Here is a 15,560-nt window from a genome sequence, read left to right as displayed (position 1 = left end):
CTTCCCCCCACTGGTAACCACTGGAAGTGTGTGTGTGTGTGTGCATGAGTGTGTGCGTGCGAGTGTGTGTGCGCATTTTACCACATGGAATGAGCTGCTGTATCTTGCCTAGCAGAATTACATTCCTTTCTAGGCTATAATTAGCTCCATACTAATCCAGTCTTGAGTACTTTTTCTAATGTATGCCAGTGTTTGCATCTTCTTCACATCTGTCTTATAAAACCACTTACAGATCATTTTCCTAATCAGGGTTGGCTTTTAACTAAAGGGTGATTATAGTTGTGCTGAAAAGGTTGGATTTTAAGCAAGTCACATAATACAGTGTGAGTCTGTACTGGAGGTTGTTCTTGGTGTAAGTTTCGCTCTAGTACTAGCTTGTCTAGTAATTTCAACACAACCACAACAACAAAAAGTGAAATGGAAATGATCACAGTACAGAAGGAAAACACACACACAAGTATGCAATGAGAATAAGAACTGAAAAAATAGAGAACCAATAGTTTAAATAAGTGGAAATAAATTTGTTCTTTTAATGTTAACTTATAAAAAAATCTTTGGTAGTTTCTATATAAAATCCATTCAAACTTTTCCTGGGAAGGAATAGAAACCACCTCTTGTGTTACATGCTTGTGGGGAAATAACATCCTGATGTCAATCAATCCAAGCCATTCCAGAGGGACATGTCTACAGCACAACCAACTTGTCTTCCAAACTTCTGTAGCAGTGATGGCTCAAAAGGGCTCTAGTGTCTTTCCTTCCCCATGTCACTGGTCCAAATTCAGCCCTGACTTGTAGTGACTGAGAGCGATTGCCAGCTGACGGCTGTTCGGGGCCTTCTGTGAAATGAGTTGGTGAATGCCGTGCAGTTCCTAGAGATAGGAGTCTATGTCGCTAACCTGTCACCACAATAGCCTCCATAACTGACGCCCTGAGAGAGGCTAAGACTCAGGAGGCCAACTTACCTTCTTGGCCTCTAGAGGTTTGTGGTGATGATTACAATGCTAATGTGACATATGGTTCATCCAGATGAGTCATGGCAGATTGATGGGCAAGGTGCAAAAACGTGTGCTACTGCTCCACGCTCCTGTGCTTGTGTGACGTTATTGACATGAACTGGGACCATAAAGATCATTGTTACAACCAAGGTCCTGTAGTGGCACCAAATCTTTTATAAAGGGGGTCAAATAAGGTGTCCAAAACAAGGTTATGGTTTGCTGGTTATGATTATGCTCTCTGTATCATTTTTGTAGTTGAAGTTATGAATATTGTCTCTATACTGTCTGTATTACAAATTTATGCTATGCTTCTGGGTGACACCCCAGACAAGTTGGTGTCAGCTCTGCCTAGCCTGCTTGATGGCCCATTAAGGACTATCAGCTATACAATTGACCTATTGAGAGAAGGCAGATACGTGTTGTGACTCAGCAAAGTAGGCAGGCACTTGCCCATGTGACTCCAAACTCTATTTTGCTGTAATTTTCCACAGTAAGAACAAAGAGGTGTTCTTACACCTGGAAAAGACTATAAAAGGCTGATGCCTCTCCTCCATCTTGTCTTCAATCCTGCTTCATACCTTTGGAGGGACTTTGCTACAAACGGAAGTGCTACACAAAGGACTGATGACCCATCCCAGCTGGGGATGTACTCCAGAGACTTGATTTGAACCTGCAGTTCAGGTTGGGGTGGGGATAGCTCAGTGGTTTGAGCATTGGCCTGCTAAACCTAGGGTTGTGAGTTCAATCCTTGAGGATCCCACTTAAGGATTTGGGGCAAAAATTGGTCCTGCTAGTGAAGGCAGGGGGCTGGACTTGATGACCCTTCAAAGTCCCTTCCAGTTCTAGGAGATTGGTATATCTCCAATTATTACCTATTACCAGTTTATTCCATCACTGCTACAAGCCTGAATCAAGAACTTTGCCATTACTGTATGTGATTGGTTCCATTTAACCAATTCTATCTCTCATCTGTATCTTTTTCCTTTAGATTTTAAATTTTAAAGGATTGGCAACAGCGTGATTTGTGGGTAAGATCTAACTTGTATATTGACCTGGGTCTGGGGCTTGGTCCTTTGGGATCAGGAGAACCTTTTTTCTTTTACTGGGGTATTGGTTTTCATCAGGGGTGGCTCCAGGCACCAGTGCAGCAAGCAGGTGCCTGGGGTGGCCAATGAAGAGGGGCGGCACCTTCAGCTCTTCAGCAGCAATTCAGCGACGGGTCCCTCTCGGAGGGAAGGACTTGCCACCGAATTGCTGCCAAAGAATGAAGCAGCGCCGATCGTGGCTTTTTTTTTTTGCCTTCCTTCCCCCCCTTCCCCCCGCTGCTTCGGGTGGCAAAAACCCTGGAGCTGGCCCTGGTTTTCATAACCATTTGTCCCCATAATGAGTGGCACTGGTGGTGATACTGGAAAACTGGAGTGTTTAAGGGAATTGCTTGTGTGACTTGTGGTTAGCCAGTGGGGTAAAACTGAATTCTCCGTTTGGCTGGTTTGGTTTGCCTTGGCATGCATAGAAACCCCAGCCTTGGGCTGTAACTGCCCTGCTTTAAGCAATTTGTCCTGAATTGGCACTCTCAGTTGGGTCCCGCCAGAACCAGCATCGTTACAGCTTGTTCTGTGGCTAAACAAGGACTTCTGCCTCCCCAGCTGTAAATCCAGCACTAAATCTATTCAGGACTACAAAGCCTGGTTCACTGGGAGCTGTCTGCGAGAAGGTGCAGGGAGCAGCACGTGTTCTAGGAGGGCTGCTCCATTTGAGCATTGTTTCTTCCATGCACTCTAGTTGAGTAGCCTTTTCTCCCAGTGACCAGTATGTCCAGACAACAGTATATTTCTGTCCCATCCCCTATCACACTATTCCTCTGGCATGTATTAAGTATGTATTTTTTGAGGAGGCATCACGGAGATCCCATCTCTAATTGTTAAGTCTGGAGGAGGCACAGAGAGGTTTGGACTGGATGGATTTTGGAGGTACTTGCAGCCTTCTGTAGGGATCATTGTTTCTTTTCATAAAGCAATGGCATGATCCTCTTCTGCGGTGTAGAAGCAGTTTGAAAAGGCCATGTCTCATCCTGAGGGCAGGTGCAGAGAATGAAGATGTCTGATACAGGAAGGAACACTGTTTATGAATGGTTGATATGGTGGGTGGTTGATGAGAGATGCACTTGACCAAAGAGAAGGTCACAAGCAGAAGCCATTTATTCCTTATGTTATTCAGAATGAGAAATGTAAGTGGGTGGTGGTTGATTTAACACAAATAAAGTATGCAGCAGTGGTTACAAACCAGAGGTGTCGGAGCCATATATACGAGAAGACAGGAGTGGCAGGCTGCACTCTGTTACACCTGGATGTAATTCTCCATAGGATCATGATGCTGGGACTGGGCAACAGCGGATGGATCACTTGATCATTGCCCTGTTCTGTTCATTCCCTTTGACACAGCTAGTACTGGCTGCAGTAGGAAAACAGGATACTAGGCTAGATGGACCATTGGTCTGACCAAGTATGGCCATTCTTGTGTTCTTATCATCCACTCCAGGCATTTGTAGCTACAACTCAGGGATGATATTAGGTGATAGCTTTACCACAGCCAGGTGAAGACCACTTTTTAGCAGCCAGCTATCACCTTAGCTTTCCACTGTATCTTGGCTATCGTGTTCTTCTGTATGACATGGGACCTGAAGATAGACAACCAGTATTGGCTTTTCTTCCGAAATCAAATCAGTATCTTACTTCTCACATTAGTATAGAGACATCTATGTGGAATAAGCAAGAAGAACCTGAAATGCTAGTTAATAACCAAAACTATGACATAGTTAGCATCACAGAGTGGGATAATACGCATGGCTGGAATATTGGTATAGCAGGGTACAGCTTGCTCAGGAAGGACAGGCAAAGAAAAAAGGGGGGATGTGTTGCCTTATACATAAAAATGTAGACACTTGGACTGAGGTTGAGATGGAAATAGGAGACAGATTGGTGAAAATGTCTGGATAAGGATAAAAGGAGGGAAAAAACAGGGTGATGTCATGGTAGGGGTCTACTACAGATGATCTAACCAGGAAGAAGAGGCGGATGAGGCTTTTTTTAAACAACTAGCAAAATCATCCAAAGCACAGGACTTGGTGGTGATGGGGAGACTTCAACTACCCAGACATCTGTTGGGAAAATAACACAGCAGGGCACAGATTATCAAACAAGTTCTTGGAATGTATTGGAGACAATTTTTTATTTCAGAATGTGGAGAAAGCTACTAGGGGAGAGGCTGTTCTAGATTTGATTTTTGACAAATAGGGAGGAACTGGTTGAGAATCTGAAAGTGGAAGGCAGCTTGGGTGAAAGTGATCATGGAATGGTAGAGTTCATGATTCTAAGGAATGGTATGAGGGAAAACACCACAATAAAGACAATGGATTTCAAGTAGGCAGACTTTAGCAAACTCAGGGAGTTGGTAGGTAAAATCCCATGAGAAACAAGTCTAAGGGGAAAAACAATTGACAGTTGGCAGTTTTGCAAAGAGATTATTAAGGGCACAAGAGCAAACTATCCCACCACCTACGAAAGATAGGAAGTGTGGTAAGAGACCACCCTGGCTTAACCAGGAGATCTTCAGTGATCTGAAACTCAAAGAAGAGTCCTACAAAAATGGAAAATAGGTCAAATTACGAAGGATGAATATAAACAAATAACACACATATGTAGGAACAAAATTAGAAAGGCCAAGGCACAAAACAAGATTAAGCTAGCTAGAGACATAAAGGGTAACAATAAAACATCTACAAATGCATTAGAAGCAAGAGGAAGGCTTAAGAACAGGGTACTCAATGCGGGGGGGGACGACACAAAAACAGAAAAGGTGGAAATGGCAAAGGTGCTAATTGACTTTTTTGTTTCAGTTTTCACCAAAAAGGTTAGTAGTGATTGGACATCTAACTTAATGAATGCCAGAGAAAATGAAGTAGGATCAGAGGCTAAAGTAGGGAAAAAACAAGTTAAAAGTTACTTAGACAACTTAGATGTCTTCAAATCAGAAGGGCCTGATGAAATATATCCTTGAATACTCAAAGAACTGACTGAGGAGATATCTGAGTCAGTAGCGATTCTTTGAAAACTTGTGGAAGACAGGAGAGATTCTAGAGGAGTGGAAAAGGGCAAATGTAGTGCCAATCTGTAAAAGGGGGAATAAGGACAACCCGGGGAATTACAGACCAGTCAGTTTAACTTTAGTGCCCCGAAAGATAATAGAGCAAATAATTAAGCAATCAATTTGCAAATATCTAGATGATAATAAGGTGATAAGTAACAGTCAGCATGGATTTGTCAAAAACAAATCATGTCAAACCAACCTAATAGCTTTCTTTAACAGGGTAACAAGCCTTGTGGATGTGGTATATCTTGACTTTAGTAAGGTTTTTGATACTGTATCACATGACCTTCTCATAATCAAACTAGGGAAATACAACCTAGATGGAGATACTATAAGGTGGGTGCAAAACTGGTTGGAAAACTGTTACCAGCGAGTAGTTATCATTGATTCACAGTCAAGCTGGAAAGGCATATGAAGCGGAGTCCCAAAAGGATCTGTTCTGGGTCCGAGTCTGTTCAATATCTTCATCAATGATTTAGATAATGGCATAGAGAGTACATTTATAAAGTTTTCAGACAATACCAAGCTGGGAGGGGTTGCAGGTGCTTTGGAGGATAGGATTAAAATTCAAAATGATCTGGACAAACTGGATAAATGATCTGAAGTAAAGAGGATGAAATTCAGTAAGGACAAATGCAAAGTACTCCATGTAGGAAGGAACCATCAGTTGCACACATGCAAAATGGGAACTGACTGCATAGGAAGGAGTACTGCGGAAAGGGATCTGGGAGTCATAGTGGATCACAAGCTAAATATGAGTCATCAGTGTAACCCTGTTGCAAAAAAAGCAAACATCGTTCTGGGCTGTATTAGCAGGAGTGTTGTAAGCAAGACACGAGAAGTAATTCTTCTGCTGTACTCTGCGTTGCTACAGCCTCAAGTGAACTATTATGTTCAGTTCTGGACACTATATTTCAGGAAAGATGTGGACAAATTGGAGAAAGTCCAGAGGAGAGCAACAAAAATGATTAAAAGTCTAGAAAACATGGCCTATGAGGGAAGACTGAAAAAATTGGGTTCATTTAGTCTGGAGAAGAGAAGACTGAGAGGGGACATGATAACAATTTTCAAGTACATAACAGGTTGTTACAAAGAGGAGGGAGGTAAATTGTTCTTGTTAACCTGTGAGGATAGGACAAGAAGGAATGGGCTTAAATTGCAGCAAGGGTGGTCTAGGTTGGACATTAGGGAAAACTTCCTGTCAGGATGGTGAAGCACTGAAATAAAATGCTTAGGGGGCTGTGTGGAATCTCTGTCACTGGAGATTTTTAAGAGCAGGTTAGGCAAACACCTGTCAGGGATGGTCTAGATAGTACTTAGTCCTCCTGCCATGAGTGCAGGGGACTGGACTAGAAAACCTCTCAAGATTCCTTCCTGTCCTATGAGTCTATGATGTTGTAGTAGTTCTGGTGATATGTTGTCAAAGCCACAGGTTTTACCTGTTTTCATTGATTTTACTGCCTTTTCTATTTCTTCACTAGAATATGGTTGGAAGTTTTCATCTCGGTCAAAAGTGGAGACTGCTTTTATTGACGCTACTTTTTTTTGATTGACACCTCAAAAATTGTATCTTTGTCTGTTTTAGCAACGTTGAGCAAGTGTGTAGTGACACTGTTTGGTGAGACCTTCTGTTGCCGTGTATCTGGCAGGTTCTGCGGTGCACTTAACTTCCTGATTGTCCATACTTTCCTGCTAGAACGTGACATATCCGTTACTGAGATTTCTTTTTCCCACCATGCTCTTTGGGCTAAATTCAAGATCTCTCGGAGATGACTGGCTATTTCTGTGTTAATGAATATTTTGAACAGCTAAAGGAAGTTTTCACATTCTTTGCCCAGACATGGTACACAGGTTTTTGGCAGCCACATTGGATGAACTTGGAGATGATCTTAAAGATTGCTTTGGTAAACCTTGAACATGCTTAAACTATTGAGATTTTATGCAGGATGCAGAATGTATACTGGTCAATGAGCTTAGGGTAAGTGTCCCAGTCTTCTTTCTGTAGTTCCAGCGTAGTATCTCTGAGTAAAGTGGTTTAGTCCGTATCCTGATTCCTGACCAAACCCTTCAATTATTTCATGTAATACTGGATACATTTTATTTATATCTTGTATAAAAAGCATAAGGCCATCATCATATAATGAAACCTTTTCTATTCCCGATATTTTTATTCCCTGCATTTCTTCAGTGTCACCCCCAATCTTTTGTTCTAATAGTTCCATAATTCAATCAAATAATAAGGATGCTAAGGGACACCCTTGGCTTGTTCCTCTGTATAATCATATTGGCTCAGTCTTCGTGACATCATTTCCCCAAATACCTACTGTGACCCTGGCAGGACAGGTGCCAGCTCATGCCACGTCCCCTAGGCCTCAGCTGAACACTGACTAATCCACCGCTGGAAAGCGGTCTGGCTCACCTGTGTGTTCAAATAGCTATTAGATTTATGAAAAGGTGTTTCAACTTTATGAAATGCTTGTGAACTGCTGCATGCATTAAGATCACATATCATATCTATATCCCATGTTACAAGGTAGCATTTAGTGTGTGCTCTATAAGTGTAAAACCACTTGTCAGGAAAGAAGCATTGCCGAGTGTGAAACACTAGTTTCACAAGAGGCGTTATCTCCTGCCCAACAAAAGAAGGCCCAGAGGCACCAGACAAGCCATTGTGAAACATCAGAAGACAAAAGACTTTGTTGATTGCGCCCCACCCCCCTACATCCATGAACAGGAGATGTGCATGGGGACTCGTCCCGACATCTTGACTCTGGTGGAAGGGAATAAAAATCCCAGACAGGAAGAAATTGCATGTTTATGCTGCTTAGACTCTGAGGGGCAAGGATTACTAAGCATAAGCAAAAGGTCCCCAGTGCTTGGCCTGGATTACCCCTGAAGGACAAATAGATCTTGATTATTATAGAAGTTGCTATTACCTTTTGAAACCTAAGACTGTAACTTATTTGTGTGTATGTTTATCTGCATTAACCTTGTAAATAACTCTAATTTCTTTTTCTTAGTTTATAAATATTTAGTTAATTTATTATAGGATTATATTTGGTGTCAGATCTAAAGTGCAATTGAGCTGGAGTAAGTGACTGGTCCTTTGGGAGTGGGATTTGATTTGGTGTGGGGGGGTATGGGTGTGGGTGTAAAAGGGACCATCTATCATAAAGGCAGGCTAACCTGGCTTGCAAGATAGACCGGAGTGCCCAAGAGGACTGTCTGTGACTCCATGTCAAGGCTGCTATAAGTGCTTGAGGAGTTCACACTTGATCCTTGGTTGGTGAAATCAAAGTATAGAACTCACAACCAATTTGGGGTATGTGCCCTGCTACTTAACAGTCTGCCCTGAGGTTGGTACTCCTGAACCACTCCATCCCCTCCCACACTCAAACTTCCTCCCTCTTAGTTAAGTTAAAAATTCCAGTTATCAGCACCCCCCATTCTCCCAACATTCACCCTAGGATTTTTATAGGTTATTTTAATCCACTTCTGAAAGTGTTCCCAAGAACTGTATTTCTCCACTTTCTAAACAAATATGGTCATTCTACCAAACCTTTTCTGCACCCATTGTTAGAATGCAGATGTCTTCATTAGTGCTCTTGGAACGCTTTGCCACATGCAGGAGTTTTCTTGTGTTATTTAAGTGGTTTCTTCCTTTTTATAAAACCAATCTGGTTTTGATGCACTAATTTAGGCATTCTTGTGTCTAATCCGGATGCTAGTATTTTTGTTAAAATCTTACTGTCTGTATTTGTTAAACAAATGGGCCTATAAAATGCTGGATCTGATAAATCCTTATTTGGTTTAGTTATCAAAACTACATCTGCCTGATGGAAAGTATTTAGTAAGCACTCTGTTGCCAAAGAAGACTGAAATATCTTAGCTCACAATGGAGTTACTATGTTTTAAACATGGGAGCTGTGCAGCCAGTGCTCGGGGCCGGGGAGGGGCAGTGTGCAGAGCCAACCAGCTGTGCCTGCCCCTAGGAGCAGCAGGGACAGGTTGCTGCTTGTGGGGAGCTGCCTGAGGTGAGCACCCTCTGGATCCGGCACCCTGAGACCCCTCCTGTGCCCCAACCTCCACCCCTGCATCCCCTCCCACACCCAAACTTCCTCCCTCTTAGTTAACTGGAATTTTTAACTTACCAGCACCCCCCATTCTCCCAACATGCTGGATAAAAAGCTTTTACTGTACTACCCTTTCATTCTGTGTCGGGCATGTTCAGATCTTGACAAATGCTAGCTCCTAATTCTTCCATGTTAACACATTTGCTAGTATATAGCTCTTGGAAATATTCTGCTAGTATTTCGTTAAGCCCTTTGTTTTTGGAGTATTCCATCTTTTGTCCTTAAGGTATGGTATGGCTGTTCTGGGCCTTCTGTTGGAAATTAGTCTGGTTAGTAATCTATGTACCATTTCATGCCATAAAATAGTTCCTGCATGACTGACCACCTAGGCAATCATGAGTTCCTTTCCTTGTCATCGTACCTTTTTAGGTAGCAGTTTTGCTTTAGTCCTCAGTAATTTTTCTTGACTTGCCTGGGCTTTTCAAACAGTCAGCTACAGTTTCTTGGGGTTTCTTCTCACTTGGTTTAACACTTTCCCTGGTTTGACGCCTTGCTCTGCTGCTATCACTCTACAAAGAGACTTTGAAATTCTATATTATCAGCTCAATATACAGAAAGTGCTCTCTAATTCCCTTCCTCTTATCCCAGATCATTTGCATATAGGCAGCCTTCTAATTCCTGCTATCATATTTTGGAGACCTTCTTTTAGTAAAGTGAGAACTGGTTGGCTCCACTGTTTGCAAGATGTTCTCACATGCAAGGCACAATGTACAGTAAGTGCACTATAAATGTGTTTCTCGCACAGTGGTTGTGTGCAGAGTGCTGATTGGTCACCTGGTGCTAGCACGTCCTTGTTTCCAAATGTTAAATTGCATTGAAAGAAGCTGAAAATGTAACACTTTTCTACTATTTCTTTCCTTTGTAAGCTAAGGCTGTAACTGCCCAGGTGATGTTATGTGACCACAAATGCGCTGAGAGATGGGCTGCACAATCGAAAATGAGCCAAGAGGAAATCCCGCTGTTAAGCTCTGACCCATTCTAGGGAAATGTTTGAGATCCCCTCTCCTGCCACATGTAATTTTTCACGACTAGTCAGAGTGGAGCATCAAGCATTTTGTGTGAGTCCTAGCACAAAATGGGGCCACAGCCTGGAACTCCATGAAATCTTGGAGTGACTCCACTGCTTCAACCTTGATGAAGTCTTCAGAGAAGAGCAAAACTCTGAGAGCCACAAAAGAAAATAGGACCTTGAACAGAGAGTTCAGTAACATAAAGTAGGCCCTGAAGCTAAGCCCAGTGTAGTTGTTCAGCAGCATTCCACAGTATTAATCTACACATGCAAGCCCGACTTTCACTTCTCTCCAGGGGTGAAAGTAACTTAAAGGACTTACTGGCACACTAGAGTCCTGAGCACGGGGGCGGGGCCTTTAAAGCAACAGCCATAGGAAATATTCAAGTCTCCCTAGAAGGCTTTCTTAGGCTTTCTGCAGATCAGTCACAGTATTACTGTAAAACTGCAAAGCTATTGATTTGTGATTTCAGGTCCCTCACTTCCTGAGTCAGTAGAGCAGTTCAGCAGAGGCACTACCCTGCTGTCACATAGAACAGCAACATCCTCAGCCAATTAGGAAGTGGTATTGACAGGTTCTGTGAGGAGCTCCATCCTGTGCCGCTGGCTGGCTCCTAGGGGCAGGCTGCAGAGTGGAGGAAGGCATACACCAGGCTCCTCCCAGCTTCACCAGAAAAGCATCTCATGACATTGCGTGGTGATTTCCCTTCTTAAAACCCCTTTAGAGAGATCTCTACCAAACAAGCATGTAAAACTGTTTTCTTCCACTGGAAGAAGCCTGTTCTAAGCCCAGAGGTAACAGAGAGACTTTGAGTCCATATGGAATACCTTGTTCATGCTTATTCCAATTAGTGCATTTGTAATCGACTACCTCAGCACAAGCTGAAATATGGATGTTGTCCAGAGATTGCTATAATCCTGCACCTGAATATTATCATGTGCTGGTGCTCTTACCCTCTGCCAAAAACTCTGATCCTGCAGTAATGCAGACACATTGAATCCTAAGCTCTTTGGAAAATACTGCAAAGCCTTTCCTCAGAATTAGCCTCATCGTGATACATGTGAACTGGAGTGTTGTGGAAATGTTCAATTACCCATCTTTAAAATGTATCTCAGGAGTTCAATGTCCTGTGCAAGAAATTCCTGCAAATTTTCTGTCAGTTTCCAAACAGTGCTGGGAAACAGACTGAAAAATGCAGTCAGCTCAGACAGAGATTATTAGGGATTCATGTGACTTCAGAATGGCTGTTAAGCATGACTTGATAATGCCTGTTGCAGTCCGTGGACCCCCCAGGGCACAGTCTGGCCCATTTGTCTAAAAGGCCAATTTTCTTGCCCTAGATTATTAAATTACAAAGAGCTTTGGGAAACAATCTAGTTTATTTTTCACAGTAAAGGATGCTGCCTTTACTTTTGTATTTCACACAGTTGGGAAAATGAAAATAGTGATGATATGGCCCTGCTGAAATTGATGGCAAAACTCCCATTGACTTCAGTGGGGGTCACAATTTTTTTACCCACAACTCAGCTTAGTTTTCTGTTCTCATGCACTTTGCATACATCTGTAATGTTTGCGTTGCACACAGAAGGCTGCTTAAATCCAAACAAAATTTCCATCTCTCCCCTTCTTTTATTTTCCATGAGAACATTTCTTGCAACGTTAGATTTTTGCATAAGCTTTTTCCCCCCTCTTGCAAAATCTTAAATTTCAGGCCCTAACAATGTCCCCTTCTACCAAAGAAGTAGCATATAGACTCAAATGCTTTGGAGGGCAAGGATCAGCCGTCTGGTATCATCATGATATTTGTAGATGATGGAAAACACCATATATATGCTCAGTAAATTGTGAGGAATTAAAAATAAGATTCCTTGTATAAAGCAGCCTTATGTGAGTGACAAGTATCAGAGGGGTAGCCGTGTTAGTCTGGATCATGCGTCTGACAAAGTGAGTATTCACCCACGAAAGCTTATGCTCCAATACTTCTGTTGGTCTATAAGGTGACACAGGACTCTGTCACTTTTTATGTGAGTGAGACACTCTTGCAATAGAGAATCTCACTCATTGAGTAACGCAGGAAACGGTTGCAGTATATAGAGGAGGTTTTGGAACAAATTGATCGATTGAACGGTAATACGTCCCCAGGACCGGATGGTATTCCCCCAAGAGTTCTGAAGGAACTCAGGTATGAAATTGCAGAACTACTAACTACGGTATGTAACTTATCATTTAAATCAGCTTCTGTACCAGATGACTGCCGGATAGATAATGTGATGCCAATTTTTAAAAAAGGCTCCAAAGGTGATCCTGGCAACTATAGGCCAGTAATTGTAACTTCAGTGCCAGGCAAATTGTTTGAAACTGTAGTAAAGAACAGAATTTATTAGACACATACATGAACACAATTTATTGGGGAAGAGTCAACATAGCTTTTGTAAAGAGAAATCATACTTTACCAATCTATTAGAATTTTCTGAGGCCAGAGGTGGATTACAGTTTTGTAGGGCCCTGGACCAAAGCAAGTGGGAGCCCCTCCTCACCTCTTCCACCTGCAGTCTCCCCGCAACTTCACCCTGGTGCTCCTGCTGGGGAGTGGGGTCAGGGCGCTACCCTCACCTGCCCAGCGCTCCTGCCGGGGGGGGCAGGTTTGGTGTGTGGGGGCCTGCCCAGGGCTGCCCAGAGGGAGGGCAAGTGGGGCAATTTTCCCCGGGCCCCGCGAGCCGCTCCGGGTTTTCGGCGGCACTTCGGCAGCGGGCCCTTCACTCACTCCAGGTCTTTGGCAGCAGGTCCTCCAGTGCAGCGGGAGACTTGGAGTGAGTGAAGGACCCGCCGCTGAAGTGCTGCCGAAGCCTCGGAGCGCCGCCCAGTGAGCACAAGCGCCGCAAGTGGCGGGGAAAAAAAAAAAGCCGCGATCGGCGGCACTTAGGCTGCTCTACCGCCACCGCTTCGTTCTTCCTTGGCAATTTGGCGGCAGGTCCTTCCCTCCAAGAGGGACCTGCGCTGAGTTGCTGCCCAAGGCCCGGCCCTGCCCCAGGCCCCCTGAATCCTCTGGGCGGCCCGAAGCCTGCCCCACTCAACCCACCCGGTGTGCCTGCTGGGGAGAGGGGTTGGGGCATGGGGACCAAATTAACCATTGACATCACCCTGTAGAATGAAAATACCTCTTCTTACCTGTCTCTCACATCTTGGGCCAGTGCACCATAGTAGGGGAACCTTATTTAATTAATGCAGGAATTAAATCAAAGGGAAAAGCATTGCTCACCCCTGGAAAGAACGCAAAGAACACTCACACCGCCTGAAAGTGTTGTTGGCTAGTGTGAAGGGAACCATTTCTCCAAATGTGCTATTGTAACCCAAGAAGTAGGGACAGTTAGACACCACAACAGCAGCATGCCATGCTTCTAAGTGGCCTGCAATTGCTGAAAAATGAAAGATTACTGCTCAGTTTAAAGTCAAATCACTGTGGGGGAGGTCTTCAACTGAAGATTTAAAAGGTAATTGGGATCTGGAAAAAAAACCCCGAAAGAGCAGAAGTATGTCGTGTTAATTCGGTTGTAGCACTAGAGGCACCAGTCCCTTTGTGCTAGGCACTGTACAAACAACTGTAAGACAAATACCTGTTGTTGTTATTATTGTTGCATTACAGTAGTAAGTGGAGTCCCCAACAAAGATCAAGGCCTCCTTCAGCACTGAACAAACACAGGGTAAGAAACAGTCCCCAACGCAGAGTTTCTGATCTAAATAGGCAAGACAAACAACAAGTGGGAGAGGAAACAAAGGTGAAGTGATCTGGCCAAGCTCACAAAACAGGTCAGTGGCAGGGCAAAGGACAGCGCCTGCATCTCCTGAATCCCAGACCTGTGCTCTGCCTGCTGGACCAGGACCACGCTGTTAAATAGCTGAAGGTGAGGGAGGTGGTATTAATGGTAGATACACAGTCACTAAAAATAACAGTATCAGAAAAATCATCCTGGCAGTGAAATGGAATCCAAAGGAAAATGGTGGAAGCCCTGTCTCTTGAGACATTTAAAACTAGACTGAACAAAGTACTAGAAAATGTACGGTAAGGCGCAATCCTATACTGGCAGGAGAATAGCTTAGATGATTACATAGGTCTTTTCCGACTCTAATAGCACTGATTCCAAGCTGTAGAGGATGAGTAGAAGACAAAGGTAATCATGGGCAGTGGGTACCATAGGCTGGGGGAGGCTGTGCCACCCCAAACTGCCATGCGTGACCCCACCCACACTCTGCCCCTGGACCCCCACCCCCCGCTTCCACTCCACGCAGCTGCTCCTGTCTCCCTGTGGGGTGGCCCCCCTCCCGGTGCTCTGGAGCTGGGGGTGCTCTGGGGCGGGTGGGAAGCTAGCTGTAACGGTGGCTGGTGGCTGCGGTGGGGGCGGCTCTAGTATCAGGCAGAGGGTGCAGAAGGGAGTGGGGCTTTGGACAGAAGGGGTGGGGCTGGGGTCTAGCCTCCCCCAGCCTGCGGTTCACATGCCGCCCATGAAGGTAATACATAAGGAGCACAAGCACATCACAGGAGACTACAGACCTATTTAACAGGGCAAGAGCAAACAAGATGCCGAATGACAAATGCCAATTAATCTTTGTGAGTCAAGATGGGTGAGGTGATATCTTTTATTGGCCCAACTTCTGTGGGTGAGAAAAACAAGCTTTCCAAGCTACACAAGAACTTTTCTGCAGGGCTGGGAAAGGTATTAAGCACGTCCCAGCTAAATACAAGCTCAAACATATAGTTTAGTATAAGTAGTTAGCACATATTTCAAGGTGAAGTAGCACAACCCTGTAGGCATAGGACACAAAATACTGCCAGACCCTTTGCCAACTGTTTCTGATCTTGAGGGGGTAGGACAGACAAAATGCCAGAGAAATGGGAAAAGGCAAACAAGCAAAACTCTTATGACTGGAAAGAGGATCCAGAACATTACAGACCAGGGCATTTATCAGTGATACTAGGTAAAGGATTAGAACAATTAATAAAGCCATAAATCATGGCAACCCAATTTAATATAATTATTTCTTAAACCAGGTATAATCTTAATGGATAACGGCAATGCAGACAAATCTTCAGTTTTGTAGGGCATTTTATACATATTGCCCCATGACAGGCTCATAGGGCTAAAAGTGAAACATGAATTAGCTGGCACTGCTATAAAATGGATACACAACTGGTTAAAAATCATGAGCAATCGTCAGTCACGTGGCAGGAAGACTAATTGTGTGGGGAGCTCACTGGATGTGTGTTCTGGATCTAATAA

Source organism: Mauremys reevesii, linkage group 4, assembly GCF_016161935.1.
Source record: "Mauremys reevesii isolate NIE-2019 linkage group 4, ASM1616193v1, whole genome shotgun sequence".
Classification (NCBI taxonomy): Eukaryota; Metazoa; Chordata; order Testudines; family Geoemydidae; genus Mauremys; species Mauremys reevesii.
Note: the sequence above shows the minus strand (reverse complement) of the source record.